Source organism: Nyctereutes procyonoides, unplaced genomic scaffold, assembly GCF_905146905.1.
Source record: "Nyctereutes procyonoides isolate TBG_1078 unplaced genomic scaffold, NYPRO_anot_genome, whole genome shotgun sequence".
Lineage (NCBI taxonomy): Eukaryota > Metazoa > Chordata > Mammalia > Carnivora > Canidae > Nyctereutes > Nyctereutes procyonoides.
Window position 1 is genome coordinate 31,037,104 of NW_026575142.1, and position 6,645 is coordinate 31,043,748.

At 38.1% G+C, this 6,645-nt stretch overlaps 1 pseudogene; it reads right to left on the bottom strand.

Annotated features, from left to right (window-relative positions):
* Positions 1-5,536: 5,536 nt before the first annotated feature.
* LOC129498436 (elongation factor 1-gamma-like) lies at positions 5,537-6,354 on the bottom strand (annotated as a pseudogene).
* Positions 6,355-6,645: the final 291 nt, after the last annotated feature.

Genomic DNA, 6,645 nt, shown 5'->3' on the forward strand with positions numbered 1-6,645 from the left:
TTTCTTCAGAGAGTTGGAACAAATCAACTTAAGATTTGTGTGGAATCAGAAAAGACCCCGAATAGCCAGGGGAATATAAAAAAAAAAAAAAAAAACGAGCCAGGGGCATCACAATGCCGGATTTCAGGCTGTACTACAAAGCTGTGGTCATCCAGACAGTGTGGTACTGGCACAAAAATAGACACATAGATCAATGGAACAGAATAGAGAACCCAGAAATGGCCCCTCAACTCTATGGTCAACTCATCTTTGATAAAGCAGGAAAAACTATCCACTGGAAAAAAGACAGCCTCTTCAATAAATGGTGCTGGAAAAATTGGACAGCCACATGTAGAAGAATAAAACTAGACCATTCTCTTACACCAGACACAAAGATGAACTCAAAATGGATGAAAGATCTACATGTGAGACTAGAATCCATCAGAATCCTAGAGGAGAACACAGACAACACCCTTTTTGAACTTGGCCACAGCAACTTCTTGCAAGATACACAAGATACATCCATGAAGGCAAGGGAAACAAAAGCAAAAATGAATTATTGGGACTTCATCAAGATAAAAAGCTTCTGCACAGCAAAAGAAACAGTCAACAAAACTAAAAGATAGCCTACGATAGAATTTCTCAAGTAGGAAATCTGATGTCACTGAATGAGTCAGGAATAAGCTTAGGTATATATAATATAAAAAAGTTAAAATGTGAATGACAAAAAGATACTTTCACCTTTACTTCTATGTTAGGTAAAAGGCAGCCAGAAGTAAGTATTCCCAGGCTGTTCCACCATCACCAGTGATTCACTTCCACTTTCCCACTTTTTAAAGTAAGCAAGAGCAGCACATGTAGCACATGGCTTCCGCTTCATAGTACAGGAAGGATCAGTGGTGTTGTCACATGTCCCATCCATATCTCAGCACCTGGAAGGAAAAAAATGCTAGAGGGAATTCTCTTTTAATGAGAATTTCTAGAAGTTGCATTTATGCCTCTCAGGCCTGTATTTAATCCCATGGCCATAACTATAGCTATACCAAGCTATGGAGATTTGAAAGTATCATCATTTAGCTGAGTGGTAATGTGTCCAGCTAACATTCTGGGCACTATATAAGACAAAGAGAATAAATATTGAAAGATAACTAGCAATCTCCACCACAGCTATGTCTGACTTCAACATTCACCTCATCCTTTGCATCATCAAAATTTATTAATTTCATTTCCTAAATGTCTCTGAATTTCGACTCTTCCTTTCACTCTAATGATATTCTGAAAATAGTTTTCATGAATACTACCGCAATCAGTTGATAACTGATTTTCCTGCCTTCTTTTCCTCCTTTCCTTTGATTATTGGAAGTTCTCAGTGCTCAATGCTTCATGCAGCTATAAGAGTTCCTAGTCTATATAATCAATATTCTATATAATCTTTTACTCTCTTATTGTTCATTCTTCAACAATTCCTCATTAGTCATAAAACGTAGTTTAAATTTCTTACCATGAGATTCAAGACCTTCCATTGTAAATTTGATCATAATATTCCCTTCATACCATCCATCTCCCATCATGGAATCAATGCACATTCACATCTATTGCTCCTTTATGGCATCGCTCTTCTTCTTAAGGGTAGGTGGAGCCCTGACTTACCTCTACTGAACCACTGCTCTTATCTTTCAAGCACCAGTTGAAAGAACTTTCCTCTAGGAAGACTTTCCACATCTTCCAATGCATTTGCATTGTTCTTTCTCTCTTCTTCTACTATAATATTACTTATATTTCTTTTAAGCATTTCGACTTATATTCATGTATGTATGTATCTTTCCCATTGAATCATAAGATCTTTGAATGTGAGGAAATCATTGTTGAATGAGTGTATATATGAGATCCTGTGCAATAGGGACAATGTTGTATCCATGCAATAAATATTAAGACATGAATACAAACAATGTTCCTCTCAGTTCTTCTGTGGCATTAACTACAGTTAAGTAAGACAACATCAGCTCTAAATCAGATTCCCAACTTCTTCTCGGACTTGTCACCATTTATCTTAAATATCCTTCATGACCTAATCAAGAGTCCTAATCAGAGTAAATGAAATAATATTGTCATATTAACCGCTTTATTTAGAATACAAAGAAGTCTGATTGCTGTCTAATCAGCCAAATTAGCACCTAATAAAATGTATTTCCCTAAAGGAGCCTTGAAAGTATCGATTTATAATTGATCTCTACAGTAAACCAACCAGTGGGTTCTTAGAAAACCTAAGCTTAGATGGTCTACTATATTTTTCCTTTATTTCTTTTAAATTGTATTCATTTATTTGGGAGAGAGGATGAACCAGAGAGAGGCGCAGAGGAGAAGGGAGAAGCAGATTCCCTGCTGAGCAGGGAGCCTGACATGGGGCTCCATCCCAGAACCTATGAGTTCAGGACCTGAGCTGAAGGCAGACCTTAATTGACTGAGCCACCCAGGCACCCCTACCCTTTTCAAAATAAGCACAGTAGTGGAAATAGCAATACTATCTATGTCATAGACTTGCTTGGGCATTATGAACCAAATGTACTGTATGTGTGTAAGTGTATATTATTCTAAAAGCAAAATTATTTGACTTTTAATAGAATCAGATTTATGAACCAGTAAGATCTTTAAAAATGAGCCTGGATCATTTTTATTTAAAATAAAAAAGATCTCAGATGCCTAGGTCGCTCAGCAGTTGAACGCCTGCCTTCAGCCCAGGGCGTGATCCTGGAGACCCAGGATCTAGTCCCACATCGGGCTCCCTGTATGGAGCCTGCTTCTCCCTCTGCCTGTGTCTCTGCCTGTGTGTGTGTGTGTGTGTGTGTGTCTCATGAATAAATAAAATCTTTTAAAAAATAAAAATGATCTCAATAGGAGAGAGGGATCCTTACAATATCTCCTTTGCTTAGGCTATTAGGAATTATACCCACTCCAGGCTCTAGAGGTGGGTCTTGTTTGGCCATAATTCATTTATTGAGGTCAAGACCTGTTACAACATAGTCAACAAGCTAAGGAGGAATTCCCAAAAGAATCCCTGGAAGATGGAGTAGAAACCTAATTAATTTGTACCTGTAGTCTACCAACACTCTGGAGTTTTCAGCATAAGTACCAGCAGGTTCTTTCTATCTCTTAAGTCAGTTTGAACTTGCTTCCAAACAATTGAATTATCCAGATCAGAGGCCTAGGCTAACAGAGGCCTACTTTGCCTCTGCAAATGCGCCATTGTGCTACTTTTCAAGCCTGTAAATGGAAAAATCAGATGTTTTTAAAATATAATCTGAGTGATGCTTCTTAAAAAGTATATTTCACCAAAGAGAAAAAACATTACTTAAATCTTGGCTTCTGGAAACATTTAAGGGTGACCTTTGTTGGACATCTTGTCTACATTCTAGAAGAGAGGCAGTGATTGTGAATAAAGTAGCTTGAAGTGGTTCACAGAAGCTACCCTCTTGGCTTACTTCATCTTTACTTATACAGTTTTCTTTCACTGCTAGTGTTTTCATATTGGTATCACAAACTATATGTTCCAGAAACACTGAAGTATGAGCTTATTTTCCGGCAATAATTTGTTAAAGGCTGAAGAACTGGCATTTACTAAAAGAAAAAAAAATAGTAAGTCATTAACTTTGTTATTTACCCTTCTGAGAACATTGCTTCTGTATAATACATTAAGAATATGTTTCAAAAAATAGCTTATAAATGAAAGGTCAACATACTGAAGCAAATCATCTAATTACTTCATGTCACAGAATAAGAAACATTTTAATTTCCATATTTTATCCCTGGATTTGAATCATTCCAAGACTCTCAAGAATAATGCAAAGTTCATTTGACCAAAGAAAAGGGCAATAAAAGAAATGAATCAAACATTTTAAAGTTCTATTAATAAGTTATATCCTTTGCTGAAAGAATACAGTCCTATTTAATTTTACATTTAAATATTTAGTTACCTCTGAAAAATATTTAAGACAAATAATTTCTCTAGTTAATAACACAGTGATGTGTACTTAATGGTTTCTGAGAGTAAATCTTAAGCCTTCTCACCACACATACACATGCAAGCTAACTGTGTGAGGTGATGGTTAATTATTGTGATCTTAGAAATCATTCTATTTACATGCACATATATATACACACATGTATATATACGTGCATATAATCATCCTGTTGTATACTACAAAAGAACAATATTTGTCAACTATTCCTGAATAAATTTGGAAACAAGGAATTTTTATGCATCTTCTTTGTCTAGTTCTTGATTTCTCCTTATCATTAATTTATTTGCTCTGTGTACATGTACACGGATGTTTTAATTATTAATCACTGTATTTGTTGCTAGGGTTGCTATTAAAAAATATCACACTGACTATCATAAAAAAAAAACGAACAGAAATTTATTTTTTCCTATCTCCAGAGGCTGGAAGTTCAAAATTAAGGTGCCAGCAGGATTAGATTCCTCTGAGGCCTCTCTCGTTGCCTTCCAGATGGCCACTCTCTTGCCACTTTTTATATATTTGTTCCTCTGTATGTGGGCATTCCTGGTGCCTCTTCCTCTCCTTATAAGTACACCAGTCACACTGGATTAGGGCCCAGTTCTAACAGTCTCATTTTAACTTAATCACCTCTTTAAAGATCTTATCTCCAAATACACCTATATTCTGAGGTGCTGGGGTTTGGGGCTTCACATGAATTTTAAAGAGACATAATACAACCCATAATAGTCACTTTGTTTTCTTTCTGGATATAAAATATGTAAGTAATAAATATTTTCATAATGTCCTATCTTGATTGTTATAGTAGTGCAGGAGCCTTATTCCAATTTCCCCTCCTGCCAGGGAGAAAGCATCCGATTTAGAAAGAGCATTTAATTAACATTTGTCAAATAAGTGAATGACTAGATCTAACACATAAACCTGCTTTGTAAATTAATATGTATATGTTCTACAGACTTCTCAAATGCACCCCCAACAAATCTGATCAGATCCCCTTCTCACAAATCCTTCCCTGCTCCATGCACTGCTCCAGCCAGAATCCTTCATTTCTCCCTCTCCTTTTTTCTCTCTTCTAGTTAGTTATCAACTTTTGCAGATGTTACCTCATTAAAAGGTCTTCAACCCATGCATTCCTCTTTATTTGTGTCACAAAGTTTATATCTCATATTATTGCAACACATTTGTACCAACACACTCGAACCATAAAACTTCACTGTCCACACTGATAGTCTTCATACCTGGTCTTCTGCTAAAATTCTTCAATTGTTTCCACTGTTCTTAACATGATTCTTGAGCTCCTTCTTTTAGGGCCCTAAATGAACTCATTGCTTCTTATCTTTTTCATGTCTCACCACTCTCCATTTCATAGCCCATTGCCCCATGATATTGAATGACATCTAAGCTCTCAAGCTGACCATGAACTTTGTCTCTCTTAACCATTATCATATATTCCTTCCTCTTTTTTCCCCCAATGTTCAGTTTCCTTTAATAATCCCCATCTTCTTTCAAGAAGGTGCAGGCAGCTAGGTGATGGTAAGAGATGTTCACTTGAAGATCTTGCCATGATTGAATGCTGTGCCCACATGCTGGAAGGTGGAAGGCCCCCTTCCCAGGAAAAGTACTCCTCAACAAGCATCTGGGTCTCCTCACAGCTAGGATCCAGCTTCTGCCACATATATGACTTGAAGTGCACCTTCCAATATGGATTCAGCAGAAAGGCAGGCTCCTGGCCTTAGACCCAGACTCAAGAAACGGGGCTGCTATCGTTGGTTTCAAAGAGAATGACACCTGACAAAGACATTCTTCCTCAGTTTGTCCAACCCCTGGAACATTCTGATGATGAAGTTGCAGCTCATGAAGGTCTGGGTGAGCTCTTCAGGAAAGCAGTAGTCAGAATACCACAGAGACCAGGTATCCTTATCAAAGTGCTCTGAAACAAGTGGCAGCACCACAGACAGGGTGTCTTCATTGGAGTATTTGTATTTAAATTCATCCAACACAAAGGTACTCTTAGGCAAGTGAGCAAAGGGATCCTTGGCCTTTGGCTCAGCAGCCAGTACCTGCTCACATTCATCCATCTCCTCCTCAGAAGCAGGGGCAGCAGCCCTTTTTTCCCCACTTCCCACTCAGCATGGGGCTTCTGCTTCTCTTCTCAAGAAACTTTGTCTTTCCATGGGGTTTCCTTTTCAGGCTGGCTCTCTGAAAACTTTTTAGCATCAACCTGGGCCATCTTCTTATGGAGTTTCACCTCCCCCCAAATAGCCCCAAAATGGGGCTAGTTAATGTAAGTGAGGAACAGGAACCAGTGGTCAGTGTTGGAGAAGGGCTGGTGGAAAGAAGGCTCCAGTATTTGTTTATTGAGCCATGACAGACAATTGTGATATCAGCCGTGTGTGTGTGTGTGTGTGTGTGTGTGTGTGTCTCACGAAAAAATAAATCTTAAAAAAAAAAAAAAGAAATTCAGGGGGGGGGTGTAGTTGGTTTGGCCAAAGTGGAAGTGGGGTAGTGCAGAGAGTACTTGGAGCCCTGCTGTTCTGAGCAGCAATGAGAGGCTTGAAGGCCCTCCAGTTTTCAGGATATGTGTATAGGGTCCTGGCTGGCATCGTGATTCCACAAAGAAAAAGCTGTTCCTTTCATAACCTGGAACATTCTT